Genomic DNA, 25,892 nt, shown 5'->3' with positions numbered 1-25,892 from the left:
ATTCCTTCATCGTAAGAAATGTATAATACTAGTGTAAGAAATTAATAATAAGGTAAACTGGATGTGGGGTATAGGGAGCTTTTTGTAAGATCTTTATATTTTTATGTAAATGTAAACTGTTCTAAAAGATAAAGTCTATTACATTTAAGTATATACTTTTTATTTCACTAACACAAGAAAGACTATAATCCATTTCTTTGTTAGGAGATATTTCTTTAGTTCTGACATAGATAGCTATTGTTCTAAAGATTTTATTTATTTATTTGACAGAGTTCATAAGTAGGCAGAGAGGTAGGCAGGAGGTGGGGAAGGAAGCTCCCTGCTGAGCAGAGAGCCCAATGCGGGACTTGATCCCAGGACTCTGGGATCATAACCTGAGCCGAAGACAGAGGCTTTAATCCACTGAGCCACCTAGGCGCCCGATACCTATTATTCTAATTCTGATTTTTTTTTCAAACCTCTTCTTACTTGATGTGAATCAAGTAAGTGAATGTGAACTATAATCCTTGAGAAAAACAAGCAAACAAACAAATCTGAAGACTTTAGCAATCAACAAAAATGAAGGTCCCTGCTTTTAGGAATTTTTAAGGTTAAATATGAAAACAAATTTTAAGTATAAATCCATTAAGTTGTAATGTGATATATTAGAAATGATAACATAGATATATTGCTGGAGAATGTTATCAGTATTACATTAAGCTTTGATAAATATTATATCCTGGATTCCATGTTTATGTTAGTAAAATATGCAAAAACATGGATGATCATAGATACTCTAAGAAATTACCTAGAAAAGATATTACACAAATAAATGTACCTAAATGTTTTATTAATGTAAGACAAACAGCTTTATAAAAATTATTTCAATACCATACTTTGATTTGATTACCAAGAACTAAAAATGATTTGTAAAAAGAAAAACATTTGTGACTGACTACCACCAAGGAAGAAATTAAACGTCAAAGATTATTTTGAGACTTGTGTATGACTTCAATTCCCTGTCCTATTTTTAGAAGGGTATCCTAATTTTGTATTTGTTCAAATTTAATCTCTAAAGCTGTTCAGATGAAGTTCAGTTGAGTCAGTTTTGTGTTTTCAAACAAAATTAAAAAGAAGTCTTTCATTTCTTAACAAAAATAAATTTCATAGGCAGAAATAGAAAATTCATTGATCAAATAATTAAACATGTGACAAAGCAGTATAATAAATAGTGGTTATTATTTTGTGTATTGCCTGTTGGAATGACTGATGATAAATAGTTCTTGTCCTATTTATTATGCATTAGTGATTTTTCACTAATATGCATGTAACAGAGGAAAATATTACCTGATACTGGAATTACCAGTCAGCATTGTCCACACACACACACACACACACACACACACACACACTGACTTTTCTTTCACATCTATAAAACATTTGTTTAATATGGAGCTGGTCGATTCTGTCAGTTTTAAATAGACATACTTCTCTTTTCCTAGTATTTCTGACCAATGAGTATATAAATTATATTATCTGTAATTTATTTAAAAATATAATTCTAATATAAGCAAGGAAGAATTTGTTTGTTTGTTTGTTTTTTCACTCAAGGGTGCAGATGCCTCAAATGTGTTCCAGTATCACTCTGTTGATTGATTGAGTGGCTTCCAAAATATTTTCACAATTTGTCTTCCCTAATATAACTGAAAGACTGAAATGAAATATAACTTTGTGAGAACTGCAGTTAGTTCTCCAAACTGATCTATCAGGAAATTCCTTTCCTGTGTTGAGCCTCAAATTTTCCCACATTAGGATCAAACAAGGTCTTAATTTAACATTTTGTGAACACTAGAGGTCACTTCTTCCATTTCACAAGGATTCTTATTTGGAGAAATTTGGTGCACCTGTCTCTTGACCTTCAGTTGACTCTTCTCCATGTAAAATTGCTCTAATTATTTCTTTTGAACAAATAAAACATTTTATTTCTCTCACAATTTTATTATTTATTTTATATATGCTTGAAAATTACTGTGTCCCTAGACACCACAACTGATGTTTAAAAATGAAATACACTACAAGTGTTTATGCTTTAATTCACATTCTTACAGTGTCCTATTCTTAAAGAAGGGCCATCTGTAACTCAATGTTCATAGCAGCAATGGCCGCAAAAGCCAAACTGTGGAAAGAACCAAGATGCCCTTGAACAGACAAATGGATAAGGAAGATATGGTCGATATATACAATGGAGTATTATGCCTCCATCAGAAAGGATGAATACCCAACTTTTGTTATCAACATGGATGGGAATGGAAGAGATTATACTGAGTGAAATAAGTCAAGCAGAGAGAGTTAATTATCGTATGGTTTCACTTAGTTGTGGAGCATAAGGAATAACATGGAGGACATTGGGAGATGGAGGGGAGAAGTGAGTTGGGGGAAATCGGAGGGGAAGACGAACCATGAAGAGATTGTGAACTCTGAGAAACAAACTGTGGGTTTTGGAGGGGAGAAGGGTGGGAGGTTGAGTGAGCCTGGTGGTGGGTATTAAGGAGGGCATGTATTGCACGGAGCACTGGGTGTGGTGTATATACAATGAATTTTGGAACACACACACACGGAAATTAAATTAAATTACATTAAAAAAATAAATTGTCCTATTCTGAAAAATCACAAAAATTAAAAATTATGGAGATAACAAAGTTAGGAGCATATGATACAAAACTTATGTAACTAAATTCAATCAATCAACCAATCAATCATTTAATAAAAATGTAAACTGATGTGAATTTTGACTAGAGCACTAACAAAAGCAATACATACCTTAATTTTAAATAGCCTAATTAAATCTCCATTGAAAACAGTGCCTAACATCGCTGTCATTTAATCTCCTGGATCATTATTTAGGAAGCTGAAGATTCAGAAGTAATTTTTCTTCAATAAAAACCTGTTTCACCAAAATGTAGAATCTGATATTTGGGATAACCTTCCTCACCAAACAATATTTTAACACAGGAATGAAATGGATTCACGGCTTCATTTTCTGCATGGGCAATGTCATCATTTACATAAATATTTGATGAAGACGTAGTAGTGTCTGAAGCCATTACTTATATAAAGTTTTCAACTTATGTGGAAATTTTTAATTTTTCTCCTTTAAGATTTTTATGTATTGCTGACTTTTTTTCTTTTTCCTTTTTCTTGCTAAGACTTTCTTTTAAACTGTGTGAAAGTTGTTCCTAAATGTTTCATAATAATTAAGTATTTCAAAAATTGGATAAAATTAAATGTCCCATCTATAGAACACTGGCATCATTTTGGAATAAGTTATGGTTACAGACTTGCTAATTCAATATAAAGCAACATAAAAAAATGAAGATTATGACAGAATAGATTATGCTCAATACTTTAGTCTGTTTTATAAGCTTAAAGTGTAATAAAGGAAGATTATAATAATATTTTAATTATTTTAACTTTTGTTGACTAAGTTTGAGATTTTTGGAAGTACTCATAACATCGATTGATATCATGCTTACCTATCAAATAAAACTCTTGCTTTTATTCCCAAATGGTTTGGTCTAAACTGTGTAATTCAAGAGTTATAAACCAAGAAGCCCTGAGGGGAATATGGTGGACTAGGAGGACACTAAACTCACCTTGTCCTACAGATACAATAAGATAACACTTAGAGCAGCCTAAATAACCCAGAAAACAACCCAAAGACTTGCAGAATAAACTCCATAACTAAAGGTAGTGACGAGGCCACACTGAGGAGGGTAGAAAGGGCAAGGACATGGTCTGGGAGCAATAGGGACCATGACCTTCCACTGTGGGTAGGATAGCTTGTGGTGCAGAAAAGGGTGGAAAACAGACTTTGACACCAGGAAACCCATGAAGGGGGAAGAGGAATTCCCATTATATTTGCCTTAGAAAGAAAATTGGGCTGAATTTTGTGAGTTCTTAACAACCAGCAAACTTAAACCTTGGCATTTTAAACATCTACAGGCTTGACTCTGGGAGAGCCCAGAAGGGTTAGAAAGCAGATTCCCCACCCAAAGAGACAGTAAGGACAAACAGTTCAAGCAGATACAGCACAGAACAAGCAGTTTGAAAAACACCGGGAGCAGATGGGAGGGACAGTCATTTGCTCATCTCAGAGCATGGCCTATTGAGACGGGGATCATGGGCAGAACCCTCCAGGAACAAAGAAGCTGGAAGGCAACATTTCCCTCCTTCATCTCCCAGGACAAAGAACAGCCACCTGCAGTAACCATTGTCCTCCTGACACTCCTTACCTAATTTGCTTGTACCAAGCCCCACCCATCCCAGGACTTTGGCATATCTACCATTCCTGGTCACACTCGCCTTTGTCCCTATGTTATGGGCCCCCTTCCCCAGAAGACCAGCACAAACCCTGCCAACACCTCATCTCCATATGTGTGCCTTTGTAGGACCTCAATTTGAGTGGCAGGGGCAGGTCTCATTTCATAAGAACACCACAGCTCCCCATGTTAAAATGCACCCTATCCCTGATGGGGACAAAACATTACCCCAAAAAACAAAGAGAGCCTCTGTAGACAACTGGACTGAAGGAAAAAGAGGCCAAGACTCCACAGAAAAGCATATGCAAGGCACATAGGAGATACTCCCTGAAGCACCAGGATGTGAGGAATGGGGCATTACACTGTAGGACACTACAGGAGCTCTTCTTCATGAAAACTATTATTATGAAGATCAAGAGAAGTAGCTGACTTTCCTACCACACAAAAAGTCAGACAAAATGAGGAGACAGAGAAGTATCTCCAAAATGAAAGACCAGGACCAAACCATAGCAAGAGACCAAAGTGAAATGTATATAAGTAATATGCTTGATAAGTAATTAAAAGTAATGATCATAAAGATACTTATTGGATTGAGAAAGGAATGAAGGACATCAGAAGTGAGACCTTTAATACAGAGAAAAAAGAACCAGTCAGAGATCAAGAAGACAATAAATGATATAAAAAATATACCTGATGGAATAAATAGCAGGCTAGATGAGACAGAAGAACAAATTAATGACCTGGAATACAAAGTAATGGGAAGTAACAAAGCTAAGCAAAGGAGAGGAAAGAAAATTATGTAAATTGAGAATAGTTTTAGGGAATTCAGGGACTCTATTAGGTGTAATAACATTCACATAATGGAGATCTCAGAAGAAGAGAGAGATAAGAGAACAGAAAATTTATTTGAAGAAATAAAAGCTAAAAAGTTCCCCAGCCTGGGGAAGGAAACAGCTATCCACATACTGTAGGCACAGAGATGCCCCCCAAATTCAAGCAAGGAGGTCCACACCAAGATATATAGTAATCAAAATTGCAAAAAGTAGCTATAAAGAAAAAAAAAATTAAAGCAGGGGTGCCCATGTGGCTCAGTCATTAAGCATCTGCCTTTGGCTCAGGTCATGATCCTGGGGTCCCGGGATGGAGCTCCCTGTTCAGTGGGAAGCCTGCTTCTCCCTCTTACACTCCCCCTGCTTGTGTTCCCTCTCTCACTATGTCTTTCTCTGCCAAATTAATAAATAGAATCTTAAATAAAATTTTTTTAAGCAGCAAGAGAAAAGAATACAGTTACATACAAGGGGAAACCCCATAAGGATATCAGTAGATTTTTAAGCAGAAACTTTGCAGGCCAGAAGTGCAAGGCACAATATATTCAAAATACTGAAAGGGAAAATTCTGCAGCCAAGAATGCTTTGTTCAGAAAGGTTATTATTGAGAGGAGAAGGAGAGATAAAGAGCTCTTCAGACAAACAAAAACTAAAGGAATTTCTGACCACTAAACTAGGCACATAAGAAATATTAATGGGGACTCTGTGAGTGGAAGGGAATGATCATAGGGAAAATGTAAAAAGTAAAACAAGAAACAAAAACCTCACAAAAGCAGTAAAAATAGATATTTCTCCAAGAATTAGTCAAGGGATTTATAAAATAAAAGGATGTAATATATGACAACATATAACTGAAACATGGGGGTGGGGGATAGTACTGAATGGATTTAAACTTAAGCAATAAAAAACTTTATATAGATTGATATGTGCAGAAGATGTTATACATAAACCTAATAGTAACCACAAATCAAAAACTGGTAATAGATATGCAAGGAATAAAGAAAATGCAATTCAAGCATATCACTAAAGAAGGCCAACAAGATTTCTTTTTCTGCCATCTTGGGGCCTATGGAGGTTTGTTGGGAATAGGACTCCTAAAACACCAAATAATGTCTGGAAGGCTGTGGTCCAAGGCCATTTTTTGCTGGCTATAAGCAGGGTCACTTATAAGCAACCAGGGGGCTCACACAGCTCTTCTTAAAATTGAAGGTGTATATGCTCAAGATGAAATGGAATTCTATCTAAGCAAGAGATGTGCTTACGTGTACAAAGCAAAGAACAACACAGTGTCTCCTGGTGGCAAACCAAACAAAACCAGAGTAATCTGGGGGAAAAGTAACTCATGCTCATGGAAACAGTGGTTCATGCCAAATTCTGAAGCAACCTTCCTGCTAAAGCCATTGCCCACAGAATCCCTGTGATGCTGTACCCATCAAGGATTTAAAAATAATGAAAAGTAAATATATAAAGGTGTAAATTTGTAAAAAAAAAAAAAAATTTAAAATTTAAAAAATTTTAAAAAGCCAACAAACCATAAAAGAGAGCAAGAGAAGAAAGGATCAGAAGAAACATAGAAACAACCAAAAAAAATGAGTAACAATATGGCAATAAATACATATCTATCAATAGTTACTTTGAATATAAATGGACTAAATGCTCCAATCAAAAGATATAGGGTGACAGAATGGATAAAACAAACAAAAAAACAAGACCATCTGTATGCTACCTACAACTGACTCATTTCAGACCTACAGACAACTGCAGATTAAAAGTGATGGGATGGAGAAATATTTATCATGCAAATGGATGTCAAAAGAAAGCTGGGGTAGCAGTACCTATATAGGACAAAATAGACCTTAAACAGACTGTAACAAGAGACAAGGAGCAACACTATATAACAATAAAGGGGACAATCGAACAAGAAGATATAATAATTGTAAATATTGGAATATAATAATTGTAAATATTGGAATATTTACAATTATTCCAATACATGGGAATACCCAAATACATAAAACAGTTAATATGAAACAAAAGAAACTAATTGATAATAACACAATAATAATAGGGGACTTTACCACCCCACTTACATCAATGGGCGATCATACAAACAGAGAATTAACAAGGAAACAGTGTTGTTTTTTTTTTTAAAGATTTTATTTATTTATTTGGCAGAGATCACAAGCAGGCAGAGAAGCAGGCCGAGATTGAGAGAGAGGGAAGCAGACTCCTTGCTGAGCAGAGAGCCTGATGCAGGGCTTGATCCCAGGGCCCTGAGATCCTGACCTGAGCTGAAGGCAGCAGCTTAACCCACTGAGCCACCCAGGTGCTCCAGAAACAGTGGTTTTGAATGAACACTGGACCAGATGGATTTCATAGACAATTTCAGAACATTCCATCCTAACACATTCTTTTCAAGTGCACATGGAACATTCTCCAGAGTAGATCACATATTAGACCACAAAACAAGTTTCAAATAATTCAAAAAAATTCAGTCATTCCATGTATTTTTTCTGACTACAATGCTGTGAAACTAGAAATCACCACAAGGAAAAATCTAGAAAGAGCACAAATATATGGAGGTTAAATAATATTCTACTAAAGAATTAATGGTCAATCAGGAAAACAAAGAAGAAATCAAAAACTAAATGGAAAGAAAAGAAAGTAAAAACACAATGGTTCAAAATCTTTGGGATACAGCAAAAGCATCTCAAAAAAGTTCTAAGAAGCAAGAAAAATCTCAAATAACCGTGTAACCTTTTACCTAACAGAGCTAGAAAAAGAACAAAGCCCAAACCCAGTAAATAGAAGAAAATAGTAAAGATTAGAGGAGAAATAAATAAAACAGAAACTAAAACAAACAAAACAAAACAACAACAACACAAAACAATAGATCAATAAAACCAGAAGCTGGTTCTTAGAGAAGATCAACAAAATTGATGAACCTCTAGCAAGACCCATTAAAATACAAAACAAAACATGCCAAAAACCCAGAAAGGATCCAGATAAACAAAATCACAAATGAAGGAGGAGGAGAAATAACAACAAACACCACAGAAATACAAACAATTGTGAGAGAATATTTTGAAAAACTATATTATGAAAAACACAACTCAGTGCTGGGTGTGGAGAGAATATTATGAAAAATAAATTGGACAATTTATAAAAATGAATACATCCCTAGAAACATAAACTACCAAAACTGTAACAGGAAGAAATAGAAAATTTGAATAGACTGATTACTAGAGAAGAAACTGAATCAGTACTCAAAAAAACAACACAACACAAAACAAAACAAAAAACTCCCAACAAACAAAAGTCTACAACCAGATGGTTTCACAGGTGAATTCTAGTTAACATTTAAAGAAGAGTTAATACCTATTCTTCTCAAACTATTCTAAAAAATACAAGAGAAAAGAAAACTTCCAAATTTATTTTATGAGGCCAGCTTCACCCTGATAACAAAACCAGACAAAGAACCACAAAAAAAGAGAATGACAGGCCAATCTCTGTCGTGAATATAGATGAAAAAATCCTCAGTGAAATACTAGCAAACCAAATAAAAAATGCATTTAAAAAGTCATGCACCACGATCAAGTGGGATTTATTCCTGGGATCCAAGGGTAGTTCAATATTCACAAAATAATCAATGTCTTAAGTCACATCAATAAGATGATCAATAAGATGATCAATAAGATCATATGTTTTTAAACCATATGATCATTTCAATAGAAGCAGCAAAGCATTTGACAAAATACCACCTCTACTCATGATAAAAATCATCTGTGAAATAGGTCTAGAGGGAACTTAGCTTAACATAGTAAAGGCCATATATGAAAAACCCACGGCCAGCCATACTCAATGGTGAAAAACAGAGAGCTTTTCTCCTAAGGTCAGGAACAAGAAAATGATGTCCACTCTCACCACATTTATTCAACATATTCTGGAAGTCCTAGCCATCCAATCAGACAAAGAAAAGGAAGAGAAGGCATCCAAATTGGTAAGGAAGAAGTAAAATTCTCTGTATTTGCAGATGGCTTGATACTATAGAGAGTGAACCTTAAAGACCCCACCAAAATACTGCTAAAACTGATAAATGAATTTAGTAAAGTCCTTGGATACAAAAATACAGATATCTGTATATTAATAATGGAGGAGCAGAAGGTGAAATTAAGAAAAAATCCCATTTACAATTTCACCCAAAATAAAAAAATAACTAGGAATAAACTTAACCAAAGAGGTAAAATACCTATATTCTGAAAAATATAAAATACTGATGAAAGAAATTCAAGACAATGCAAAGAAATGAAAAGGCATTACAAGCTCATGGGTTGGAAGAAAAAATATTGTTAAGGGGCGCCTGGGTGGCACAGTAGGTTCAGGCCTCTGCCTTCGGCTCAAGTCATCATCCCAGGGTCCTGGGATCTAGTCCCACGTCGGGCTCTCTGCTCGGTGGGGAGCCTGCTTCCCTTCCTCTCTCTCTCTCTGCCTGCCTCTCTGCCTACTTGTGATCTCTGTCTGTCCAATGGATGGATGAAATCTTTTTTTTTTTTAAAGATTTTATTTATTTATTTGACAGAGAGAGATCACAAGTAGGCAGAGAGGCAGGCAGAGAGAGTGAGAAGGAAGCGGGCTCCCTTCAGAGCAGAGAGCCGGATGTGGGACTCGATCCCAGGACCCTGAGATCACGACCTGAGCCGAAGGCAGCGGCTTAAACCACTGAGCCACCCAGGCATCCCAAAATGAATGAAATCTTGACATCTGCAACAACATGGATGTATCTAGAGAGTATTATTCTAAGTGAAATAAGTGAGTCAGAGGAAGACAAATACCATACTTAAGTGAAATTTAAGGAACAAAACAAACAAGCAAAGGCAAAAAGAGAGACAAACCAAGAAGTGGACTCTTAGCTATAGAGAATAAATTGATGGTTACTAGAGGGGAGGTGGGTGATGAGATGGGAGAAATAAGGAATGGGGATTAACAAGTACACTGAACATGATGGAAAAAATATTTTAGCAAAAGACAAAAATGTCCTTCTCCTTGGGGAAAAAAAAAGAGTTATACATTAAAAGTTTCATTAAAAAAATATAGTTCAGGATCTCAAGCTCTTCTCTAGTACACTTTTATTAATTTAAACTTATGTTGCCAAATGTTTGTATATTTATAGAAAATAAGTCTAATATCTACATAATTGAATCTTAAATCACTCAGTCTCTTCACATTTTACATTTTTAGCATTGAACCTCTTTTAAATGTATTAGCCACTCTCTACACATTACCCTTATTACATCTTCATGTCCTGCTTAAAGGTAAAAGAATTTTGGGAGACACCTGGGTCACTCAGTTGGTTGAGTGTCCAACTCGGTGTTGGCTTAGGTCATGATCTTGGGGTTGTGGGATGGAGCCCCACATAATACTCAATGTTGGGTGTGGAGCCTGCTTAGGATATTCTCTCTCCCTCTATCTCTCCTCCTCCTCCAACATTCATGCTCTTTCTAAATAAATAAATATTTTACAAAAGCAAATTTGAGACATCAGAATAATTTATTTGTAGAAATAATTTCAACATTAAGTGATACTTGCTTAAACAGAAATTAAATTTCTCAACTGAACAGGCACAAAGGGGCAGAGAATTGATTAGAATGTCAACTACACTGAGGGAGCACTGCCTAGTTTTTTCCATCAGCCTCAAGTCATGTGCTTTCCATATTTGAGGTAACCTCATGGTTACCTGCCATTACATGTGCTTACGAGACAGCAGGAAGAATAGAGGAAAGGCTACAGACTTCTCTCTCCTTTTAAAACAATATGTACCCATAATTTCCACAAAATATATAACTGGCATTTCCTTCACTGGTACAGAGTCATTTGGCCATAGATATGAAGATTAGGATAAGATGTAGTGTGTTATGCTTTAAATATTATACTAGATTATAGTTGACAATAAAATGATTTTGGCCAGCGCCTGGGTGGCTCAGTGGGTTAAGCCGCTGCCTTCGGCTCGGGTCATGATCTCGGGGTCCTGGGATCGAGTCCCGCGTCGGGCTCTCTGCTCGGCGGGGAGCCTGCTTCCTCCTCTCTCTCTCTGCCTGCCTCTCTCCCTACTTGTGATCTCTCTCTGTCAAATAAATAAATAAAATCTTAAAAAAAAAAAAAAAATAAATGTGATTTCTGGTTTTATTTTTACTCTGTGTATTTTTAAATGTTTTTGCATCAAGTTTACTTTGTCTTTTTAAAATAACTAAAAAAGTTTACTGTTTCTTTTAAGTTATTAAAAATTGCAAGTTGTATGACAATCATATATGTAAACGATGTGCTTATGAAGCAAGCTATTTTCTAAAGTGTTTTTTTAACATTTACAAATTTCTTTTCTCAGAACTTGTTTATTTAAATTTTCTACTTGCGTTTAACATAAATTTGAATTATTTTTTAGAAAATCCAACACAGTAATAGAATGTTCACATTTATTAACACTTCTTCTATAATTTAAATTTCATTCCTATAGATTTATTCCTTGTCTAAATTCTGGTTTCGGTATTTGTTTTTCCTTTTCCATAATTTTCTAAATAACACTGTTATCAAGCTTGTTATTCTTTCAAGAACCAAATCGAGGATTTGTATCAAATTTACAGCTTTTCTCTTTTTAAAATAAGTTTGCTTTTATATTTATTATCTTCATTGGCTAGTATTTGCCATGTTATTTTGCAAAAAAAAATTAGTTCAGTGTTTTATTATCCATTTTAAAATGTTACTTACTTATTAATGCAAGTGTTTAAAATGATGCATTTTTCTTTCTTCATAAATCTGCTGCATTACAAATCTTCTGAAGGGCTTACTGTGTATATTTTTTGAGGCATGAACATTGTATTGTAAATTATCTTGTCTTCAAGGAAACCATGAATAGTTAATGTAAGTATAGGTCTGCATACTACGGGAGAAGATATTTGCAAATGACAGTACAGACAAAAGGTTGATATCCAGGATCTATAAAGAACTTCTCAAACTCAACACACACAAAACAGATAATCATATCAAAAAATGGGCAGAAGATATGAACAGACACTTCTCCAATGAAGACATACAAATGGCTATCAGACACATGAAAAAATGTTCATCATCACTAGCCATCAGGGAGATTCAAATTAAAACAACATTGAGATACCACCTGACACCAGTTAGAATGGCCAAAATTAGCAAGACAGGAAACAACGTGTGTTGGAGAGGATGTGGAGAAAGGTGAACCCTCTTACACTGTTGGTGGGAATGCAAGTTAGTGCAGCCACTTTGGAGAACAGTGTGGAGATTCCTGAAGAAATTAAGAATAGAGCTTCCCTATGACCCTGCAATTGCACTGCTGGGTATTTACCCCAAAGATACAGATGGAGTGAAAAGAAGGGCCATCTGTACCCCAATGTTTATTGCAGCAATGGCTACGGTCGCCAAACTGTGGAAAGAACCAAGATGTCCTTCAATGGATGAATGGATAAGGAAGATGTGGTCCATATACACGATGGAGTATTATGCCTCCATCAGAAAGGATGAATACCCAACTTTTGTAGCAACATGGACGGGACTGGAAGAAATTATGCTGAGCGAAATAAGTCAAGCAGAGAGAGTCAAATATCATATGGTCTCACTTATTTGTGGAGCATAACAAATAACATGGAGGACATGGGGAGATGGAGAGGAGAGGGAGTTGAGGGAAACTGGAAGGGGAGATGAACCATGAGAGACTATGGACTCTGAAAAACAACCAGAGGGTTTTGAAGGGGCGGGGGGGGGAGGGGTGGGAGGTTGAGGAACCAGGTGGTGGGTAATAGGGAGGGCACGTACTGCATGGAGCACTGGGTGTGATGCCAAAACAATGAACACTGTTATGCTGTAAATAAACAAATAAACGAATTAAAAAAAAAAAGAATGAGCTATTTTGCAGCTACCATAAACTAGACAAGATTTAATTTACATTTTTACTCCTTTTTATACATGAAAACATGTCCCAATAATATTTATGTGAAAAATGTACACTTGAGAAGTAAAGATAGCAAAAACCCTCCAAAATCCTATTCAATTATGTTTTTGGTATATATTAATGCCAAGAAACTAATTATTTTACAAATTTAGGCAACCGAGTGTTTTTTGCTCTATGCAATAAACCTTTCATAGTAAAAATTAAAAAAAAACCCAAATATTATTAGCCTTTAGACATAGCTACCCTACATTCACTTAGTACTTAGAGTGAATTTACTTTGGAATCAAATATTTGTCTGCCACAGGAGTATTTCCTCAAATCTCTGTGTGTAACTTAACCTTTCTTAGTTATTTGGTCACTTTTATTAGTTTTAAAAAGCATAGGCAACCTTCCAAGATATTTTATCAAAATAACCAATTTTTTTCTTTTATGGGAAAGGTTGTACTGAGTCCACAACAATAGAAGGGTTCATAAAAATAAGAGGTTACATATCACACCTGAGCATGAGTGGTCAGAGAGAATTTATTAAAAAATTGTTCTTATGCCCTTCAGACTTCAGCCTTTTTAATTCTTCAGCATTTATGAAGTCTCTTCAGCAGACTCATTAATATTTTGTTTTAAACAAGTGGGAATTTTAAATGAGCCATGTTGGAAGTAGCTGGCCAGAAGCCTACCATCTTTAGTCTAGCCACATCACCCTTCTTTGTATATCAATGGTCCATTTCTCATTTTTCCCTGTGTCAAGCAGAGCTGATCCAAGCGCAAAGATTCTTTTGAATTAAAAGAAGATGAATACTGAGGTCAATTTGTCAGACCTGAAGGAGAGAAGAAATGAGCTAAACAGGCAGAGGAGCAATCTAGAGTACAAACAAGGACAAGAGCAAAATCAGATTTATACCAGGCACACTGCCTCATATTCTCTTTCTCTTCTAATAGTCATTTAAAGCTTTTCCAATTTTAAATCTTTGTTTTGTTCATTTTCATTTTTTTTAAAATTTTTATTTATTTGACAGAGAGAGAGATCACAAGGAGGCAGAACAGCAGGCATAGAGAGAGGAGGAAGCAGGCTCCCCGCTGAGCGGAGAGCCCGATGTGGGGCTCGATCCCAGGACCCTGAGACCATGACCTGAGCCGAAGGCAGAGACTTAACCCACTGAGCCACCCAGGTGCCCCCATTTTCATTTTTTAACAAGTTAGACTGACTGAACATATGTGAAGGATGGAATATTTATTTATTCATAAGTAACTTCTTAGGTGATCTGTAGATAATAGGAAAAGAAACAATTTCCTGAAATGAGAATACTGACGTGGGAAAACTGCATCTTAAAGAAAAAGTATTTCTTGCAGCATTGTTTTAAAGCAGTCCTGTTCAATAGATACATAATGGGAAATGCATGTATTATTAAAACTTTTCAAGAAAATACATTAAAAATAATTTAAATGAAGCAGGTAAAGCTAGTTGTGTTACTATAATCTATTTAATTCAAAATATTCAAAATAATATTTCAAAGATAATATAAACTTATTAATGGCATATATTATATTTTTACTTTTTAGCCTTCCAAATTGGATATGCCTTTATATTTGATGGCACACGTCAATTTGGAGTTGCAATAATACTCCCATGTGGTGAGTAGCTACTATATTGGACAGTGCAGATCTAGAGAACTAGACTATTCCAGTGATGACTGGAAATAATCTTCTGAATGTACTTTCTATCATGTGCTTCAGTCATTCATGTGTTCTATTAGTACATATTTATTTTCTGCTATGTCATATAATCTGCATCACCAAGATGGTATTGAGCACCTACCGTTCAGATTATGTGACAGAACTTTATTTTCTTCTACTCTTCCATATAATGTTTTAACAAAAAAAAAAACAAAATACAAAAGCACTGTATCAACCATTGGCAGTGTCCATTTCCACTTTTTTTTTTAAAGATTTTATTTATTTATTTATTTGACAGAGAGAGATCACAAGTAGGCAGAGAGGCAGGCAGAGAGAGTGAGAGGGAAGCAGGCTCCCTGCCAAGCAGAGAGCCCGATGCAGGGCTCGAACCCAGGACCCTGAGATCATGACCTGAGCTGAAGGCAGCGGCTTAAACCACTGAGCCACCCAGGCGCCCCTCCATTTCCACTTTTATGTCAACTAGCTCAGTTGTTGGAAGGACACAATTTATTTAGGAAATGTATTTATTGAAAGGTCTTTAATTCTAGAGCTAGTTAACTCCATTATAAATTACTAGAATTTATACAAATTATTTCATTCTCTGAGCCTCAGAAATCTGGTTTGTAACCAAGTCATAATTATAACAACAACTTCACTGATAATCTATGTGTGGTAGGCAGAAAATTAACCCTCCCCACCCCAACCTCTTATCCCTGGAACCTACAAAGAAGAGAAATCACTCTATGAATCTGTTTTTTTTTTTTTTTTATATAACACAGCTGACCTTACAATACAGTGATTATTTGATAGGTCTGACTTAATCATGTGAGAGATTAATCAAAGATTTTTTTTTCTTTTTTTTACTGGCACTGGCAGAAATCAGATATTTGAAGTAGGTGAAGAAGAATTCAATGTGCTTTTCCTGATTGGGGGTATGGGGGTGGTCATTTGAGATGGGATTCAGGTGACCTTGAGGTGCTGAGAAAGACAACATACTGGCAGTCATCAAAGAAATGGGAAGTAGTTCCTTTATTTGCAAGGAACTTGATTCTGTCAACAACCTGAATGACCTTGGAAGCAGATTCTTCTTCAAAGCCTCCAGACTAGTCCAGCACACCTACAGCTTTATTTTGGTCTGATGAATCCCTGAGAAGATAATCTTGTATGCCATCCAAGACTTCTGACTTATGTGCACTCTGAGATAATAAATTTATACTGTTTAATTACTAAATTTGTGGTAATTTGTTATAGCAGGAATAGAAAACTAATTTGCTGTGGGAAAATAGCTTGTAACCTACAAAACGTCTTGTAAGTTTTAGGCATTATAATTGGAACACAAACAACATCAGATTTTCTCTTTATTTAAACTCTTTGCAGATAAATCAGCTTTGACTGTTGTATTACAAAATACAGTATTCTTAAATACTTCCAGAAGTTTTCTAATTTATAAATTAACCCTCTTATAAGTATGAAGTACTTGTTATTAACAAATAAGTGCAAATCCATTATATATTGAATAACCAAAATATTTCATGCCTACATAGGACATACAGAATATCACTGACGGGGTGCCTGGGTGGCTTAGTGGGTTAAACCTCTGCCTTCGGTTCATGTCACGATCCCAGGATCCTGGGATCGAGCCCCGCATCAGGCTCTCTGCTCAGTGGGGAGCCTGCTTCCCTCTGTCTTTGCCTGCCTCTCTGCCTACTTGTGATCCCTGTCTGTCAAATGAATAAATAAAATCTTAAAAAAAAAAAAAAGAATATCACTGACAAGGTACATATTTTTGTTTTCTGTCCCTCTACAATAGCATAAGACAGAGTAATTCTCTTCAATAATGATGCTCAAGATACTGGTAATGAGATTATAATAACAATATTGAAAATTAAAGGAAAGAATAATATATTTCTATGCAAGAATGCTTTACAGTACTTTAAAAAATCTAGTTAAATATTTCATTAATTACATCTATATCAAACATAATAATTGTTCAGCTTTGTTACAGATCTTGGTATCTGGGGGTATAAATCTTCCAGCTCCTTTCCTTTTTCTTTAAGCTTGCCCTACAGATTACAGCTATTTCCATTTCTAAATAAATTTTAGAGTTAACTTGTTAATTTCTTCAAAAAAACCAGCTGGGATTTGGTTGCTACATTAAAGGTAGAGAATATTTGGAAAGAAATATATTTATATTGTTGGTTTTTCAATATATATTCATGGAATGATTACCTATTTAGATATATTGAATTTCTTTCTCAGTAATATTTTAGAGTTTCCTCTGTGAAGAAGTTGTATACCTTTCATACATTTTATTCTTGTGTGTTTTTTTTTTTTCATTATTATGCCCTGCTTGATAGTAGACAGAGAAGCCATGTTTTAATAAATATCCCCCAATTAGTGTTAGGGAATAGAAACAGACTAAAAAATTGAACCCCTAGAGGGCTGGATGACTAGCAGTCTAAATTTACATGTTTTTTGTTCTTTTGGTTAATAAAAATTTCCAATTAATAACCTAGCCCCTGTGGTCCACTGTGTATGTGGTGACTGCACACTTAGAGAGAGAAAATGAAGAAAGTATTGGAGAATTCCAATGATCTATTCTTGTTTCCCAAGGTCAAATATATATTCCTTAGACGAAGAATTTGTGTAGATCAGGCCACAGAATAATTATTTTTTCATGTGTACAAGGATGTTTTTGAAATAGGTTAAGATGGATCATAAAATCAAAGGTATATTAAAAACTAGGCCAAAATTTTATCCCCTACAGTCTCTCTATTGAATTATGCCTAGCTAAATTTTCCAATCAAATTCACCAATAAAAATAATTTGCTGATGTAACATAGTAGCATTGTTCAAATAACCCACTGCGAATGTTATAAAATGTTGTATATTAGACAACTATAAGCTCAAATCTATTATTAAATTCTTATTAGAAGATTTAATTAGAACATATAAAGGGAAATTCCTTTTCTTTTTAACTATAAGGAAATTACATTTCCAAATAACCATATTCCTCAGGAGCTAATCTGAGTAAAGATAGTAGGCTGACTGCATGGAAATCACCTCAGGTACTCCTAAAAACATATATTTCTATCCAGGTTCCCTCTCCCCAGTCTGTTTTACGAGATCTAGGCAGACTCAATATTATTTAAAAATGCCCCAAGTGATTTTTCTATGCAGCTTTATTGGGCATATTAGTTAGTATGAATTGTTCCAGTGTTATATAATATCATTACTATCTTTGCTATAGACCATAAAGCAATGCTGTTCAAGAAAAACACAATTATTTGTTCTCAGTGGGCATTACTATTTTGCTAAATTATACTCAGATTCTTCTTTTTAGCAAGAATAGCCCATACCACTTGCCAATTAAACAGAAATAGCTCTTCTAGCACTTCTAAATGTAGATTATTTGAATAATCCAAGACTTTAATGTATCTGACTTTTTCAGAAATCCAAAGATTCAACAGGATCTAATTGGAATAGTCTACCATCCCTTTTAATTTAGCTGAAGCAAAAACATATTTACATTGCTATTACTCATGCAAGGTTAATAAGTGAAAAAAGAATAAATTGTTAACAAAAATACTTCAAAATTTCATTTTCAGTATTATACATATAACCATTTCATTCAGGCTATTCTGGGAGCACAACTTAAAGACTGACATCATTTTGGAGAGTTGGTATTTCCTCAAGTTTAATTGTGGCACTGCTGCCTTTACCAGTAAGAAGAATCCAGAGGGTGAAATAGACTAATATTGGGAATCCCAATTAAATACTTCCTTATCTTGTTGATTGAGCTATCCAGAACAAAAATTCCTCCTCATAAATTTGGAAATTTATAACAATTAATTCTCCAGCCCTTTGCCCTTCCTTGCTACTAGTGTGTGTTTAATATGTTTATCTAATTTATATTTTTCCTTTGCATTTCTGGTACAAAAAAAAAAAACAACACACTGAAATGAATGGGGGTTCTACATGTGACAACTATTCTCTTCCTTCCTATGAGCAGGATAACCTACAGTTAATGCAGGCAACATTAATCAAAGACCGTAAACTTGCGTTTCTTACGTTGCCAGTATTTTCAACCTTCTTTGAAACATGGACCTCTTTACTACACCAGACATTTTGTCTCTAATGAGTTCCTATTTGTTGTTTAGTCTGCTCATTTATTTTCCTAGTATATGCCTCCAGATTTGTATAGTGCTCTTAGCAAGAGCTAGGAATTCACTGGGTTTCAGTTCTGCAAAAAGCATCTATTGTTTAAGAAATCCTGACCCATTTTATCCCTTTAAAATATTTCTTCAAAGTAGCCTTCTTTCAAGAGTTCAAATTCTGGTCCTCGTCTATATTACATCCTTTGTGTTTCTATCTTATTCCCCTTTAATGCTTGTTAGAATTGTATACCTTCCTCAGACTATTCACTTCATAGTTCCTTTCATTTATACTTCCCTATCTATGCCTAACAGGTGAGCTCGACTTTCACTTAAAAGAGGCTTTTGGTAGCTAATGAAACCATCATGAATCCAGACACTTAATTAAAAAGGTAACCACTAGTTCAAGGAAAACCTAATTTAGTGCATTGAATTCTCATCTCTCAATCATCATTGTGTTAAGAGGCAGCTCATGTTAGGAAAAAAGTGAATAATTATTGAAGGTACAAATGAACAAAGGATGGAATGGCTTCCAGCTCTAGTAACAGGCTAATTTACATAGTCCCTACATTCCTACCCTCTTGCCTCATTGCTCTATCTAGCCCCTTCCCATTTGGAAACCCATCTAACAAAATCTTAAATAGACTCTGGAGTCAAACAAATCAGTTCAAATGCTGGGCCCCAACACTCACTCATTGTATGACTTCTGGCAAGTTACTACATCTTGAGCTTCAGTTCCTTCACTTACAAAATTGGCCCCCAAATTGTAACTAATGTCACAGAAATGTGAGACAATGTGTGATAAAATATTTACAGTAACTGACATTTGGTTAACACTTAATATATTAGATGTTTTTTATTATATAGCCAGTGGACACTGGAATTTGTTAGACATTTTTTTCTTTATAAATAACATACAGACTTAATGTTCTTATTAGGTTTTAATATTAATTAAATAACTGATTTAAAATTGAGTGTTGGTTATTTATTCTAGTGAATTAATAAACCTTATGGGTATTGATATATATATATATATATATATATATATATACAAGAATTTTATGATTTCCAGCTGGTACAAATTGCAGCTCCAAAGTGGCTTTCCGCAATGAAAAATAGCAACAACAGCAACAACAATAACAACAATGACAACAACCACCACTCTTTATGTGATACTTGGAAGAACAAATGGAACCACAATGGCTGCACAGTTTTTCTCTCTGATTTTCCAAACTCTTTCTCTCTAGCTTGTACCTCCCTCCACACATAGGAGCAATGTACTTGGAGCAAATATAAGAGCTTTGTCTCTATAAGGGGAAAGTAAATTCTGTCTTAAAAAAAATAAAAAAACACTGGCTTCAGAAAATAACATTTCACTGCTCCATATCCAAACTGAAAATAAAGTAGAAGGTATTGACTCATTCAGTTGCCGAAACAAACTGAACATAAGGAAAATAAACATACTCTTAACGGTTTTATGTGTCTTCTATGCACATTTTATTCATTATGATTGATCTCTTCCAATTACTTTTTTCCTATTGTATAGATTTATGTGAGAAAAAATACATTTGCTTTTATTATCGAACAAAACAAAAGAAATAGAAGCATAGTGGGAAAATCATGAATTCTGAAGATATATAGACTTGGGTTAGATGATGACCTATGTCAATTTGATGTAATGACCTTTGGCAAGTTATTTAATCTTTTTAATTGTTTTCTTCTTGAGTTGTGGGACCTTGTGGCAAATCCTGGGTAATGAACTGAATGAACTCCGTGTTGGAACTAAGCTAAGGTAATGCTTCATTTTTAAGGTAAAAGTGTGCATCACCAGTGTAGAGCAGTAACCTTTTTATCAGGTGATCCTTCCTGTGATGGCAGCCTAAATGTTATTAGTGCATGATCTAGCAGAAATTGTGCTCATTCATTCAATGCCCAAGACCTGAATAAGCCAAATCTTACTGCTCCAGGTGGACATACCCATTGTGTAGTGCACTTTGTGTTTGTGTCACTGCCCTTCTCAAATAGAGGCAGAGTTCCTAGAAACCCTCACTTTTAATTGGATAGAAATGCACAATGGTGAGACCTACTCTGATAAATTCATGCACATACTTATCATTCTACAATTGAAAACATTTTGTGACATACATATGTGATACATGATAATATACCTTAGCTCTTAAAATTACTCCTTTGTATTGGATTTCATTACATTTCATGATATGTTTGTGGATTTCCATAATACTCATTTATATCTTTTCATTCTAGCATATAAATAATACAATAACAATTTTATGTATTTCTCCCATATATATTACTTAAAGCAGAATTTCTGTAGCCAAAGACATAAGGATTACTAATTTTAATATTTACAGATAAATGGCCCTACAAATAATAGCAACTTACTCACCCCCAAACAACATATGATATTGTTTAACTAAACATGTTACAACAAAAGATAATGGATATCTTTCAATTTTTTACTCTTGTGATATTAACATTATACAACGTGTTCCTTTTCTACTGTTCTTCAGCATGTGAAACCTACTGAGTTCTCAAATGTCTAGCTAATACATGTTCTCTTCTTTGTGGCCACAATGCTTCTTTTGCCTGAAATACCTGCTCTTAAGAGACAAATTCTAGTTAACCTTTCTCTTAAGAAGGCTTTTCTGAACAATAGATGGAATTGACTAATTTCTCTTTTATGTTCCTATACCAATCTACAAAATGTTTCATAATAATTTTCAAATCATTTCATTCTAACTCATTTTCCATATTTTAAGTGATCTGAGGACAGAGACTGGGACCACTTAAGTTTTGTGCCCTTTACACTCCGCACAAATCTGGCACTGAATGTTTGCTGAATGAATTGATAAGGAAATATTTATACAAATTACCCCTAGGAAAAGAACCTGCTGCATCTGGACAATGCAGAGCCTAAGCTTAATGCTTGGCTGTGGTTCAAATAAATTCAAGCTTATTTGGGGAGAAAAATTGAGAAGGTCAGAGAATATGCTCTCATTCTTAATTGGTATGGAGCATAGAGTTTTGTAGGATAGCAGGGGGAGAATGGTTTCTGATATTACCAGATACTATGTTGATAATCTATGAACAAACTATAATTATACAGTGTTACCATTTGCTACAGTTTAAATTCAATGCTTACATATTTTTTTAGGACAGGAAATACTGTATATAAGGATGCATTATATTTTGCACATAATGTTATATCCAGGAGTATGACCAATGTTTGTATTGAGAACTGTGACTGCTTTTATACCACAAATTTTGTGAATATTGTGGTTTTAGGTAAATGGAGATTGTTAAAAGAACGACTGTGTCACATGCTTGAGTTCCTATTCTGTAAAGTGCCCAGCAGCCCTTACTGATCACATTTGAAGAGAGAAGGAAAGCCTATGAAATGCTGAAAACTTGCAAACCAGTATCAGATTAACATCACTATAAACCAAAAGTCGTTTCACTTATCTGTTCATTTTCAAGGTTTAGGGCTATATTCCATTGATAATGATTTGAATTTAAAAGAAAAATTGTACTCATGGCTGTATCCCACCGTATTTATAAAAGTTTATCTTCCTTGATACCAGACTGTACTAATAAAAGGGAAAAAATAGGGACAATAAACTTTAACAACAGTTGTCTGTTATAGTTACAAACCATGTTGAAATAATTGCAGCCTAAATTAATGTAGGGAAATCTAGAAAGATAAGATAAAATCACAAAGGACTAAGCACAATAACTTCCGGCCTTATCTGCTGTTGAAGTGGGAAAATAAAACAAAATCAGGAAAGAAATGTTTTCAAAGCTTTGGCCAGTTCTTTCTCAAGTTCTCTCTACTCTACTTAATATTGAGTTTTCACAACTCTCAGCTGGGTTCCTGTTTTGTTTCTTGGCAGTATTGGCTAGAAATCTTCTGATTAGAAAAATGTTACACTGACTCAGCTGTGCTTTCCAATATATCTCTGACAAAATATTCTCCGGAGAACCTGTACGCAATGGTTTAAGAAAAACAAAACAAAACATGATCATTTGTTTGGCCTTTTAGCCTCCACTCCCCTGCTCCTATCACTGCACAGGAAATCTCCTTTTCAGTCTTTCTTTGCCACTTTAAAATGCTATGATATTATGATTCACATACCCAACAGTTAAGAAGCATAATAGGTATTAGCCTATTATTAATGGGCAACAGCAGAAAATATGACGGTAGGAAAAAGGAAAAAATGTCCTAAAAATAAAAGACATTCTTTGTTCTGTTTAGTTGTATATGTATGTATGAATGTACATACACTTTATTTTTAAAGATTTTATTTATTTATTTGACACAGAGAGAGGGAGATCACAAGGAGGCAGAGAGGCAGGCAGAGAGAGAGGGGGAACACAGGCTCCCCGCCGAGCAGAGAGCCTGATGCGGGGCTGGATCCCAGGACCCTGAGATCAGGACCGGAGCCAAAGGTAGAGGCTTAACCCACTGAGCCACCCAGGTGCCCCTAGTTGTGTATTTATGTAATGAGTGTGGGTTATATATTTATTATGGCCATGTCTACACATAAAACTAGAGAACTGACAAAATTATGAAGATAATGTGGGATTGGAATAATTTTTCCTTATTCATGAAAATATTTCAGGACCATTATATGTGTATCTGTTGATTTGTTTAAAATGTTGAAGATTGTCCTTTCACATTTGCTTGATTTTGCATACAATGCACATTTTCACAAATAATGGAATTCTGGACATTTCACAAATAATAGAATTTTGGATTTTAAATTTAAAATTTTTACCAAATGATGAAAGCATTATGTTATTCAATCATTCATGTGTTAAAGACACATTCAAGTTGGAAGATAGGGCAGTAAAACTTCATGCAACAGAATACAAAATGATCACTGATTCATGTTTCACATTATAGTGAGGCTTTATGAAACTTCAACATATTACATTTAACTATGGTATAAAAAAGAATATCCACCCACACTTAAAAGGACAATTAAATATTTCTCATAGTCCCAACTACTTGTGACATAGTCCCATCTCTGTGAGGGATGATTTTCTTCATAACTTTAAACCAAAATAACATATTACAACAAATTCAATATGGAAGTGGATATGAAAACCAACTTATTTAATACTTAGCAAGATAATAAAAAGACTTCCAGGAATATAGAATACCTCTCTTTTAATAAGTTTTTCACAAAATATAGTTATTTTTCATAAAATACCCATTAACAAGTAATGTTTATTATCATTATTTTAGATGAAAAATATTTTATACTTTTCTTACTCTTAATTTCCAATACAGTAAATTTTAGTAACTTTAATTCTAAAAATTACTCTGAGATTATTAATAATTTAAGATTATAAAGGGATTTTATGACTAAAAATTTGGGGAAATATTAGCCTAAAAATTTTGTATAAGTTTAGAAATGGTAGTACAATGTATTTAAAATGTTTAAGTTAATGTTAAATGTTAAATGAGAAGAAGCATGCAAATGTAAAATGCTACCATACCATATTAGCACTTCTGAAACAAATATACAGACTGAATAATGGCATGTTTGTTCCTAGGCTTTGATAAAAATTTCTTTTTATTATGTCATCTTTATTTCTTTTCTTTTTTCTTTTATCACACCCAGTGCTCCATGCAATAAGTGCCCTCCTTAATACCCACCAACCAGGCTCACCTAAGCTCCCAAGCTTAAGCTCCCCTCCAAAACTCTCAGTTTGTTTCTGAGTCCACAGTCTCTTATGGTTTGTCTTCCCCTCCGATTTTCCCCCATGATGGCATCTTTAATCCGTTTTCCTCATAGATGTATTTCTTGAACATAATTGTGGTTCTTTCGCCTTTATGACATGAAATGCTTATAAAATGTTACATTATTTAACGCATATTTCTTTTATGAAATAACTAAAATAAATTATCCTGTTTATGGATGTCTTTTTCTAGTTGATAAAACAGAAAAAGTAGATTTGAAAATCAGTGAATATATCTGGATTTGACTTTGAAAGCATTTACTCCCCCAAATCACTTTGTTACCTTTGGCAAGACTGTCATTAGTTAACATTTTATTAGCATTCTACTTATTTAAATCCTTAATAATTTTTCCATAAATTGGAATTATTCAACAGGGTAAAGATTAGATTTAATGTATGAAGTATATAATACTACGACTATCATAAAGCAGAATTGCTCAAATTAGTAAGTATCCAGTGGCCTAAAATGATTTTTTTTAATGTTTCTGGTCATTAAACTGAGGCATAAAAATCTACTGACTTATTTAATTCGCAGTAAAGCCATATAACTAATTTTATTGACTATATGTTATATAAACCTCTTAATCACTAAGATAATTATTTAATTAATGAGACTCATTTTGAACTAGTAAGATAGCTAATATACATTTTCTATGTGCCTACATTTAATTTGATTTTTTTATACCCTTGTAGTCCATTTTTATCCTATTCTTTGCAACTACAATGTTTCTTCCTTGAAACACCTTTTACTCTCATTGTTCTCCTCAATTCAATCATTTTATATTGTGAGGGAAGATAACCTTTCTTTTGAGTTCAAAATTCTACAGAGCAAAAGAAGCCATATAATTGACCTGATATAGAGACAAATCCCATAATGTAAGAGATCTCAAATGTAGTGACCAATTTGGGATTGGATAGGAATGTTCCATACATGGAATAAAGAAAAACAAACAAACAAACAAACAAAGCACCTAATATGTGGTGACCAGAATGGAAGACTGTATTAGTTTGTTAATGTTCAACCCTATGTGACACCCCTCCCTTTAGGAATATCATGCTACCATTCAAGCTTAGCCAAGTAAGTGTGAGTGAAATGACTGTCCAGGCAAAACCTTTCACAGTCTACTCCTGGTTCTTCAACTTTCTGTCTCCTTGTCTATGTAATTCTGGAGTTATATTTCTATGGAACTTCAAGTGTTGCTTA

The 25,892-nt window shown here is 34.4% G+C and overlaps 1 pseudogene; it reads left to right on the top strand.

The window, feature by feature from the left end:
* Nucleotides 1–6,234: 6,234 nt before the first annotated feature.
* On the top strand, nt 6,235–6,569 carry LOC123925204 (annotated as a pseudogene).
* The last annotated feature ends 19,323 nt before the right edge of the window (nt 6,570–25,892 follow it).

The sequence above is a fragment of the Meles meles genome, chromosome 14, assembly GCF_922984935.1.
Source record: "Meles meles chromosome 14, mMelMel3.1 paternal haplotype, whole genome shotgun sequence".
Classification (NCBI taxonomy): Eukaryota; Metazoa; Chordata; class Mammalia; order Carnivora; family Mustelidae; genus Meles; species Meles meles.
Note: the sequence above shows the minus strand (reverse complement) of the source record. Positions and strands in the feature narration are given on the sequence as shown.